Genomic DNA, 12424 nt, shown 5'->3' with positions numbered 1-12424 from the left:
CGAAGAGAAGGGCTCTCGAGTTTGGCAAAAATCAGGCGCATCATTCATCCTGTCACGCCGCACCTGTGCGCCTGGCATTCAAACTCCACAAAACCTATTCTTATTAACGTTAATTATTCAAAAACGGCCGCACAATGGCTGAAATGGAGCAGGTTGAAGTCTGTTTATTGGCCGTAAATGTTTTTTCTCTTCCTGAGAGATCTCCCCAAGGCTCTTTGTTCAGGAGCCCTCTCCTCCTTTCAGCCTCCGAGCGTTTTTTTCTTTTTTTGGTCAGGATTTTCAATTGCAGCATCTGCTTCATCGGAGAGATCAAAAAATATGGAGACACCAAACATATGCATGTAAGGGGTTTGTTAAATCCCTGTAATGAGTTATTAACTGGAGACAAACAAAAGCGCACAGGATGGCGAGGACCTTTTGGTAATATAGTCACTTTTTGGAAACGCCTGACGCTTCTGTGTCAAATGAACGCCAGGTGATGAGACTAAAATCCTTAAAGACCAGTGCTCCTTTTCTCTTTCTCTCCCTTTCTCACACACTTTTTCTATGCTGCCCCTTTTCTCTCGGTCTCTCCCTCTCTTTCCAAGTGAAAAAAATCGACGCACATAAATTTAATTGGCTGATCACTCTAATTGACTTGAAACAAAACTGTTTGCGGAGTCGCGTGGTTAAAAAAAAGTGCGCTTACGTTCACACGTCGTGCTTTACTGTTCTCATATTGTACCAAAGACAAAGCTTGGTGTTACATTAAAGGCGAGAAAACCATGCCAACACGTCTTGGAGACGTTGTAAGGGCCTCTCTCTGTCTCTCTTTAAGCAGCTGCTATCCAGGGCATAGACGCGCACAAAAAAGAAAGAAAATAAAAAGAAGTTGGAAATAACCAGGTGCAGAGAAACCATCGCACAGAAAGCTGGACAAGGATGGATATGTTACGCTTAGCAATAAAGATATCAGTGCGCTTGTTTGAGGTTACTTTGGTTACTTTGGCACCAGAGTCCCCTCTTGTTTGGGGGGTCCCTTGTGTGAACCAAACTTCAAACACCTGTTGCTCGGTTGCTCTCATCATAAATCCAGTGGAGTAATCATGATTATGTTATCATGTTAAAGGGGGAGAGGGGTGACGGGGTATTAAAGCCCCCCTCGGAGAGAGAGTAGGGATTTTGGCAGGGTTAAACGCTTAAAGAGACTCCACTGGTGTTTATTGGATCTAGCAGCTGGCACCATGATGGCCAAACACTAATGAAAGCGCTATAATCCAAAATATGAGCAGCTTTAACGCTTATTAACGCTTAAGAAACTCTCCATGATTTGAGGCCACACACAACACAAATCACCCGAAATAAAAAACTACTCTGGTTATTTTAAAGACTGTAACCTCCAGGGCACTGCTGTAGATGTTAAAATGAGCCACTGAATAAATCTGACAGACAAATTTGTTCAAAGGGAATAAGAGCCCAAGTGCCCACCCGTGGACCTCTGACAGTACTGGGAATTAAACAAACAACCATTTGGAACCATTTCAACTGCCCACCAGAGCACCTTTGCACATTAGGAGTGGAAAATATCTGTGATCAGGGACGGGACTGGAGCATCACCAACCTGAGCTACAGGAAATGGCAGTTAATGCATCACTGTAGGTGTTTATATTTCACTAGAGATGCTGTTCTAGGGGTTAAGGTTTTGTACCAGAAACCTGCAGGTTGTCAGTTTAAATCCCAAGTCCACTGTTACGGCTACATCTTTATGCTATGTTTACATATTACTACTATTTATAACGCCTCATAACAGTACATTCAATGACAGATCTCAGATATTGAAACATGGATATGATGCTGCTGCTGCTGCTGCTGCTGATGATGATGATGATGATGATGATGATGATGATGATGATGATCAATTTAAAGTAGTACTGGAAGAAGAAGAAGAAGAAGAAGAAGAAGAAGATATTTTAGAGAAAGCACTCTTTCTGGATATTTTCAAAATTTGGTTTTCTAAACTATTTTATTAACAAGAAAATAAAGACAAGAAGAAGAAGAAGAAGAAGAAGAAGAAGAAGAAGAAGAAATATAGTGGATACATTTGTCTATCATTCGGTTTCAATATTAAATATTTTGGTAGCATTATTACAATTCTCACGATTATATTACAATATTAAACTTTGTGACCAAACAGAAAAATAACTAAATGTATTATTTTCTTTGAGCTTAAAGATTGTTTATAAAAAGCGGAAGCTTTTCCACAGATTCTCTGTACTACGATCAATTGATTCCATTATAAACTGTTCCTAATCCTTGTGCCATGAAAGAAGATGATCGCCTTCAGTGGCCATTAAAATGATCTATAAAATGAACCCTTGTCCTGGTTCCAAAACCTCTCCATGGGACCTGGATGCAGACCAGCACACAGCATATTAACAATAAACTCGTTACTAAGTCGTGCACGTCTCTGATGAGTTATAAGATGCTGTGCGTTGGAGACAGCTGGCCTTGCTTGGCCACGCACAGAGCTCCAGTGCCACCCTGGATCTGCCATGCACAGCCACTGTGACCTTCCCCCTCCAACTTTCCTTTCAATCCATTACAGCCATAAAGGCGTCGTGCTATGATCTTTGTGCTCAGCAGAATGGGCTGGAATATGGTGCTTAATAGGAGAGGCATTGTGTCCAGCTTTTGCTTGCCTCATACTATGAATTATTGCTTCTCTTTTATTCGCCTGGACTGCAGTTACCATATGAGGTTCATCCACAGCCTGCCAGGCGCTTGACTCCTATTTTTATTAATGTTTCTTCTTCTTCTTTATCTTCTTCTTCCTCTTCTTCTTCACCTTCTGCTTCTTCTTTTTTTTTCAACTCCTCGAAGTCATGCGTTATATAACCAGGAGAATGAGAGCACGTGCCCGAGGTGTCCTCCCTGACAAAATCCTCCCGGGACTCGAAAATCTGATGTGTTTTTACCGTTTCAGAGACACACCGATAGTTAATGAGTTAAATAAACGCAGGGGATTGTGGTTTTTTTTACACCGCTGTAATGAGACTCTGGAGAATAAGTGAGAATTTAATTAAATATATCCGCGTAAAAATCATGTCCGAATCGATCAGGTGTTTATTTTATCAATCTTTAATGCGTTCTTGAACATTTTATACAAGATTTCAGTTCAAAAAAATGATTTAATTCCCTTCATTAAAACATAATCGATTTAATTTTCTAATCCTACCACGGAATTTGCAACAATAATACACAGAAATTATATTTTTTGCCGATTCATGCTTTCGAACACCAATTTCGAAAACAATGAAAAAGAAAAAATATAAAAATAAAAACTCAATTTTTAAAACTCAATATTTTGTCAAAATATGTCAATGAGCATAATTTAATTAGTCATTTGGTAATTAATTTATTAAAAGTGTAATAGTTTTTTAATGAGCGCAAAAGAATGTTCTCATTTTAGAAATAAAAATTACATTAAAAATAGACAAATTCTTATAATTGATATATTTGATCAGTAATGTAAAGGAATTTGAGTTTCATGTTTGCTCTCGCAGCTTTGGGGAAAACAGGGTTCCCTCATTATTCACACACACACACAAAAAAAAGCTCCGAACAAAAATGTGATAAATTACAAATATGCAAATGTTGCGTGTCGCTGTTGTGTTGTGCGCGTGAATTTGGTGGTGGTGGTGAAAACCCCCCGCACAACACGGTGCGACATGTTTCCGCCGTGCGCGTCCTGCGCTTCGGACCCCCAGACCACTGCACCGCCGCTTCTGTTGCAGGAAAGATTCGGAATGGTTTTCTCTCCTTCTGTCATTCATTCTCTTTTCCCCCTCTTTTCACCAGGTATTATATTAGCATTAATATTCACAGGATGGAAATGTATGAAGCGCACCGATTGGTCGCTACCATGAACTTCACTGCTCAGTGAGGAACTCAGCAAGAACAGATTATGGATTTGGAAAAAGAGATGCATATATAATGCATATAGAGAAGTATATAAAGAAGAATATTATAATATAAATAAGCATTTCAAAGTTTTAATTTACTTCTCTTCACAAGGTGCAAAGTTAGCTGTTGCCGTGTGTGTGTGTGCGTGTGCGCGTGTGCGTGTGTGTGTGCGTGTGTGTGTGTGTACCCTGGGTAACGCAGGCAGTAAGTGAAGCTCTCAGGTTCTTTATTGTGCCCATGAAGGCTGCAAAAGAAGCAGCTCAGTGCTGATTTGCCCCATAAGTTTCTTGCAGTGAGTTTTAATGGCCTCAGGCCAGGCCTGGGAACGTTTCCAGCATTGACTCCCATTAACCCTCTATGGTGAAACTCTGCTGGAATCCAACACACCAGCCATCTCCATTTATCCCCTAACTAATGCAACCAATTAATTTCTTGAGGTGCACAAAAAATCTGTTTTTTTCCCCCTGTTGTTTTACAAACTGTGCTGTAGTGTGTGTGTTCAGTGACTTTCCCCCCTCCAGAGATCGTTTAAGGTGCTGATATAAATCAGACACCTGACTATAGACTTGCTGTGGAAGAATAAAAAGAGGAAAAAGGGAAAAAAGAAAGAAAGAAAGAAAAAAAAAGAAAGAAAGAAGCACTTCAGCCACAGTGTCAGACTGAGCACAGCACACACTGGTGATGCATTGTGTTTTATGTGACATGCAGTAGCCTAGTTAGTAAGAGATTACAAGGAATTAAAGCATAATCACATAATCCTGGTGCGAAAGGGGCGCAGAGCGGTGATCCCAGCTCACCATATCCACAGATCAACATCCATTTCAAATGACACTCTGTTAAAGGAGAAATTGGTAATTGATTCTAAGCTTGTCTCTGAGGATCAACAAGGGCTGATGGGGAGCTGGCTGTGGAGTACAGCACCGCAGGGGATTCATGCACACACACACACACACACACACACACACACACACACACACACACACATACACACAGTCTGTCCTGTGAGCATCTTTTACTTAAAAATTAATAAAACAATCTTCCAAATATGTTTTTGTTTCTTTTGTTTCTTTCTTTTTTCATACTGCTGTTAGATATTCCTATGCTTGTGGGTGCATTTGGTCTTCAACAAAATATACCAACATTTAGACAAAGGTGAATTATTTACAGAATTATTATAATGAATGTATAATTGATTTAAGTAACATTTTATTTTATGGAAAAATATTAAATGCATGCTTTTATTCAAAGCTTTTTTACGAGGATTAATTTTCTCTAAATAACACTTCACTGCGTTTACAGATTCAAACCCCCCTAACAATAATTTAAGACAAAACAGTTCTAAGACAAAATATATTATTAAATTATAACCTTCTACAATTATATCTATTATATTAGATTGCAATTAAAGATATTTCTCTTACTTTTACTGGAAATTTACATTTTGTAGAATTTTAACCAACAACGAGTTTTTTTACATTCTTCTGAATAATTGTTTATTGTATTAGAAATAAAGGTTGCAATCAAAGATATTAAGTAATTTTACACAGAATGCTCTGATAATGATGATGATGAGGAGGAGGAGGAGGAGGAGGAGGAGTAACATACTGCTTTTTTTTTTCAGTATAAAGCTGCTCCACACACATTAAGTGGATTTGTCTCCATCCTGCAGTGAACTTCTACAGGAACTGAAACGATCAGCTCGTATTGTTTCCTTCCTGAAATGCTAACTAAACCCTCTGAGTTTTTCCATGATTTTTTTTTAGTGGGACCGTGTGAAGCTCAAGGACATTCTTGGATGTCTCCTGATGTTGGCTAAAGAACACACGCGCTTCTTTGCGCCTCTGAAGCAGTGGATTACGGCCATTCAGTCCCTGAGTCAATTAAACCCTGTTAAAGTCATCGCCGTCTTTGTTTACATATTATGGGAACTCTGTGAAGTGGGAGGAGAAGAAATAATCTAATGAATGCCTTTTCAAAAGCTAATTTAGGGCCTGTGTGTGTGTGTGTGTGTGTGTGTGTGTTGTGGGATTAAAGAGCTTTATGTGAAGATCTTATACATTGTGTATTAAAGGTCCTACACGGTATTAAATGCATAATCACAACGTTATATCAGTTATTTGACTATAAAAAAAATAAATAGTTAAAAAAAGGCATATAAAATATATATTTAACAAAACACTCCAGAAATTGGTGCAAAATGATTAATTTTGCTTAAAAAAGAGAGAGGGCAGGAAATGTGAAAAGTTGTGTACTTGAAGTTTGGCTGTTTGGAGGGGGAGGAGAGCAAATCTTCATCCTTCTTGTCCTCTAATCAGAATCCTAAAATGTAATAAAATAATAATAAAATAAATTCATAAAATGCTACAGCGAGAGTACCTGATGCATGACACATGTACAAACGCCCTAAACTGGGAAATTAAGTGGCATGTAAGGAAAGTATGAGCCATAAATTGCGATGTGGGATGAGTGCTTTTTAACCATCCCAAGTCATTTTTTTTACCAATCAAATGAATGTGAGGACTGCCCATGGGAGGGGCAACATGACATTTTCCCCGGCCGAGAGTAAACAGGTCACGGACCCTCCATACACACCAAGGCGGTGGGAGGGAGAACTTTACCACACCGTGTAACCGAATCAAACCAGTGGTTGCCCCTTTTCAGCCCGCTGGAATAGCCATAACAATACCATTCAGAGGCGAGCAGAGAAGACATGCTCCTTTCAGACGCCCTGAGAGAAAGGCTTTCATCCGCTGGAGCAGCTTTGTCGCCTTTGAGAGACAAAAAAGAAAGCTCTTTATGATCTCCCCAAAGCTGTTTGTTTTCTTTCACCTTATTTCTAGTTTTTCTTCTTAGGACAGCCTGGAAGACCAGAGCGACAGAGACGCAGGGTTCTGGGAGGAGAGTTTTGAGAGGCAAGGGAGCACTAGGCGTCATCAGTGCCCCGGTGCTGACCTAGGCCTTTCAGGGTGCTTGAACACATCAGAATTGCCATTGTTGAGGTTGATTAATTGAGTCTGATAAGTTACCATGAATGAAGATTGTTATAGAGTTTAATGTGGTGGGCCTGGGTTTGTAAATGCCCCTTTCACGTTGCTCCACGGCCAAGCATATGGGCCAGACGTATTCATGGTAAAAAAAAAAAAAAAAAAAAAAAAAAGCAGGACAAAATTTATGGCTGTGTGTCTTAGTGGTTTTTCTTCTTCTCTTCTTTTGATCATTTGGAGAGTGACTTTGTAGCTTTCAGCACTAGTCCAATAAAAGCGAATACTTTTGTGAAAGTGACAGTTAAATAGCACTAACACACTGACACCGTCTGCTTCGCCGCTTTGTCACATTTCGGGAACACGACCGGAATGTTCGGATTATTTGCAAAGAGAAAGTGGTCAATACAGATGATGTTTGATGTATTTAACCTGTAGACTTAAAAAAAAAAGATCTAAAGCAGAATTAAAAAAATGAGATATTTCGAAGGAAAAAAAAATCACTTTTGACATGCTGCTTTCAACATTTAAATGCAAGTGGGTACGTGGGTGTGATCGAGAAAGAGTGAGCAAGTTTTGAGCAAAAATGGGCAAATTAGATCAGACCACTTTTAAATACTGCAAGAACTAAACTAAAGAGCTTCACTTAAGTCTGGCAAATGACCACGGCTTTCTCCAGCTCTGTCCCAGTGTCAGACTTGTGTCTTATCACCAGCATCTCAATTACCATGTGTCAACAATGACGTATAGGCTGCATTCTCATAGTTAAGTGTAAAGGTTAGTGACCAGACTGCCTCGACTGATGACCAGCAGCTCTTTACCCCTCCTCCTTCCTTTCACCCTTGTCCTCAGGCATGCTGTCAGTTAGCCACACTGACCCGCTTGAGCATGTTAGTGGCCCTCGTGGGAGTGCAGGAAGCTGACACTTCAACAGCTTTATTAAGACATGAGACACAATTAATCTGCTAGAAATTCAGGAAACCTTGTTTACATTTACATTTACAACCATGATTACCATAAAGTCCTTGTTTGCAAGACTAATTACTGAATAAAATGGGAATGACCGCATCAACACAAGAGCATCAGAAAAAGTCAGGTAGTGGTGTAGATGAGGTGAGGAGGCCTGGAGTGCAGTGTTTACATTCATCATAAAGGTGTTGAATAGGGTTCCATAGCAGAAGATCTTTCTCTCCAGCCTAGCATATCTTCATGAAGTTGGTTTTGTGCACAGAGGCATTGTCATGCTGGAGAAGGATTGGGTCTCCTGCTTCAAGAAGAAGCACATTTCATTTGCAAAAAGGTGGCTCAATACTTTTGAAATATAATGTATCTGCTTAGTTTGTTGAAGGATCATTAAAACGAATAAACTGCTTACAGTGTCAACTGATTTAAACTGGTCTTAAATAAATGTATTTAAACATAATTTAGCGACTTTTAATCACCTTATTTTACTCAGATTTGATGGATCATCAACTTGAAATCCTTCTGTTAGAGCTGAAAACAAACACTCTGGCTTTATGAACCTTTTTAATACCATTTTTGAAGTTTTAGAAACTCTTGCTTGTCTGCTTGCTTGCCCTTTGCCTTTGAGATAGCCAGTGGATTTGAGTGCATGTGTGTTGGGGGGGAAACACTCACTCATCCATTGTCTCTTCTTCCGAATCAGTGTGCAGGACAGCAGCATAATCTAGCGGCTTAATATGTTAGCTTCTTCGCATCGGCTTTTCCAGTCTGAGAGCTTCTGTATTGACCAAGAGGAATTAAGGCGTGCGGTTATCTGACTCAGTCCTGACTGCTGAGCTCATTAGCTGAGATCCCAATCATCAAGAAATCAATAAGGGGGCAAAAGAGGAGATTAAAGGGCGCAAAAGCGGGACATTTCTGGCGCTATGCTGTGGAAGGGTCAGACGGTAACACACAGAACTTGCACAGGTCATGGCAATGTTAATTATGTAAGCTGAATGAGAAAACAAATCAGAATCAGGAGTAAATGCACTATTTACTAATCTTTTCTACTTTTGTCCTTTGCTGTTTTTTTGTCTGTTCAGTGCTAACTGATTGTTGTGATTTCTTTACTTAGCCTGTAAAAATTAAACACTAACTGCGAAAAGAAAATCTATCTGTAAATATGAACCGTGAAATCCTGAGTGACATCATTAATTAATCAATCAATTCTATCTAAATAAAATATATGTACAATAGCACTGGGACACCTGATTTTTCCAGCTATACATAGTTCTCACCCAAACTTCTACCACAAAGCAGGAGGCACTCAATTGTATAGGACGTCTTTGGATGTTGTAGCATGAAATTTTCCCTTCACTTGAACTAAGAGACCCAAACCTGTGCCACCATGACATTGACCCTGTACACAAAGCCAGCACTATAAAGTTTTGCTTCCCATGAGATGAAGTGGAAGATCTTCTGCTTTTGAACACTAAACTCAACCTGGGATGAATGTGAACACTGACTGCACCCCAGGGCTCCTCACCTCACCTTCATCAGTGCCTGACTTAACTAACACCCTTGTATCTAACTGAATCTCCACAAATCTCCACAAGCAACATCTAGTTCGACATCTTACCAGTAGAGTGAAGGATATTATAACAGAAACTGGGGATTGAGCATTAAAGCTTACATCCGGATACATTTGAAAACAGCATTTCCGTCTAAAGAACGCAAAAGTTGCTCACTGAAATGTCTGAAAACGGTTACGTCCCTGTACTGCACACAAGCCAAACGTAAGACATTTTACCATTTCTACCTGCCATTTATTTACTTTGGCTCTTTGAAATGACATTGAAAAACAATGGCACATTTTGAGTCATTTCCATGCTTCTGTTTTCACACAGTCCACACTTTGAAGAGCGTTTTCAAAAAGCTACGTTTACGTTGTCTGAACACGCCGTCTCCGTGTACGTATTAGTGGGGACATGGGGCATAAATGTGTAAAGGGATGTTCAAAAAGTACACAAACTTTTGTGCTGTAGTTTTCCCTTCTTGTTCTCTGTAGCAGCGTATTACCTGAAGTGTTTTATTTCTCGATTCCATTATGAGTTTGTTCCGGTTCTTACTTTCCTTGTCGTTTACGTAAATAAGGCAGCTGGTCCTCACAAAACTCCTCTGTTCTAAACTTGAAGAAAATGTTACACAGCACTGACACTGGAGACTCCTTCCATAAGTGTTAGATAAACATTTACTCACAACACCAGAAACATCACCAGATTAATGATTGCATATGCACATTTTTAAATAATAATTATTTCAAGTTCTTGTGATAAAGCTGTTACTGTAGAAATGATAACGTATCAGGTACATTTTTTCTGACCAAATCAGATTAAACATCAAGATGCTTCCTCATTTTTACTTGTTTTTTTATTTGAATTCACAGAGTGAGATTTGGTTCTTGTGTGCAGCACAGAACTTCCTCTTCGCTTTATGGTGTTTGTAAATATTCGCTTTGTATCATAAAAATATCCCAGTCCAGATTCTGCCAAATCCAATGGTGTTAAACAGATGTAAACACACTGCTTATGTCACCCTGTGGATAAACAACTGGCCATGAAAATGGGATGATAATGAGATTATTGTGTGCACGTAGTAAAGTGTGTTAATCAGCCTCTCACCATCTGAGTGTTTGTTGAAAAAAAAGGCTACAATAAAGCAACTTTTTCCTTAAGATCCTTCTGTAAGAGAGAGCAGATTCAACACACCAGACGTTCTCCACACTGCAGTCAGAGTCTTCGGTGGATTATGGCGTCTCTCTTGTTGTGACAGGAGACACGGCGTTCAGTGTGGCCCTGAAGGAATAAGGTGATGTAGGGTTTATTCTCTCGCTCTCACACAAAGCCACGTGAAGAGCAGCATACTACAAAAACCTGAGCACATACACACAGCACAAACCTATGCATATTCATCAGCGTGAGGCAATTAAGGGCCGGATCGAGAGGCCTAATAACCTTGCACCTGTTAAAATCTGATCCGTGTTAACCTCTGATGTGTGTTTGTGACAAGCTACAGGTGCGCATTTCATTTGTCAGTCATCCCAAAACACAGAAGCGTAATGAGAAAACATTCGAGTTTAAAGACTCAATGCTTTCAAACAGAAGATCTTCACAACATGTTTCCTGAACACACGCTCATATACCATTTTCTCTTTCTACAGCATGTTTCTCACAGTGTGTATGGTGTGTCTGATCTGTCCTGTAATGTGCTCATACCTGCCTTTCTTTGGATTTGTACTTCACATTAGACAGTAATAATTAAATTAAATCTAAGCTAATCTGATTTTATCATCATGTGACCCACTGTGTGTCTGAGCAAGACCTTTATGCTGCACACCTGCTGAGATGTAGAATTAAATTCTCATATATTATTGGGGTTAAAATTTCATAACAAATGCAAAAGGGCCATTTCAGGATTATTCCCAGTGTTGCAGACTACACTTCCCATCAGCCTTATGTATGTCACATGACCTAGTCTCATGCCACTAACCACTCACGCTTCACCCTTCGATAGCACACATCTCACCTTGAACCTCAGTCTTTGTTGTGCTTTGTTGTGCTTTGTCTTTGGATTCAGGTTATGGGTTTTCTTTTTTCATATCTTTTGTTTCTTTTTTGCACCATGACATCAATATGATGACATCAAAGCCATTCCCAAAAGTTTTTATTAACTAGATCATGGCATAGATCCAGAACTCCATATCACTGTGGTGTATATACCTCTGAGACTCTCAGAATTACGTGTGATTGCTCTCGGTAATCTGTTTCTGCAACCTGTCTTATGTCTCAGTGTAAAACTGAACATATCTACTTCTGTATTTCTCAGCTTCTCCAGATCTTTTACCAGGTTCTCATCCTTGAGAATGAAAAGTGAAAAAGTCTAATGCGTCTAATTGATTTAAGCTTAGATTAGAAGTCTGGCACTATGAAATATACACATTAATACTAATTAGTGAAAGCTAATGAAGACCAGCTAGCATGACCTCAGATGGCCTGATGTGACCAAACAGCTTTGAAACATGAGACCTGAGATGTTTATTCGGGGACACAGAGACTCCTAATTAAGACTTTATATAATGAAACACACACACACACACACACACACACACACACACACACACACACACACATACCATCTTCAATTAACATTCTTAAGATTTTCACTTAATAATATGTATAATACAAATCACACTCAAAACATCCCTGAAAAAAGACCAGACCATTTGCTTCACTCCCTTCTTACGCATAAGTTCAGAGAACAGGAAATGTACAGTCAAATCTTTACTGAAGTAACTTTAGAAGTAAAACTTTATTTCTGAAGTATTTATCTCTCTACTTACAGTCCTGCATGCAGCAGATGTAGATTCGATCTGATTATGATCACCATATTGGAAAAAAACCTCAAAAACCTCTCACTCTTAATTTCTAGTTTTCTTTGAAGCATGAACACCTTCTCTGGAACCAAACATCATCACTCGGTGCTCTAGCTCTCCAGCT

The sequence above is a fragment of the Silurus meridionalis genome, chromosome 20, assembly GCF_014805685.1.
Source record: "Silurus meridionalis isolate SWU-2019-XX chromosome 20, ASM1480568v1, whole genome shotgun sequence".
Classification (NCBI taxonomy): domain Eukaryota; kingdom Metazoa; phylum Chordata; class Actinopteri; order Siluriformes; family Siluridae; genus Silurus; species Silurus meridionalis.
The sequence above is the reverse complement of the archived record's forward strand: the minus strand, read 5'-3'. Positions refer to the sequence as shown.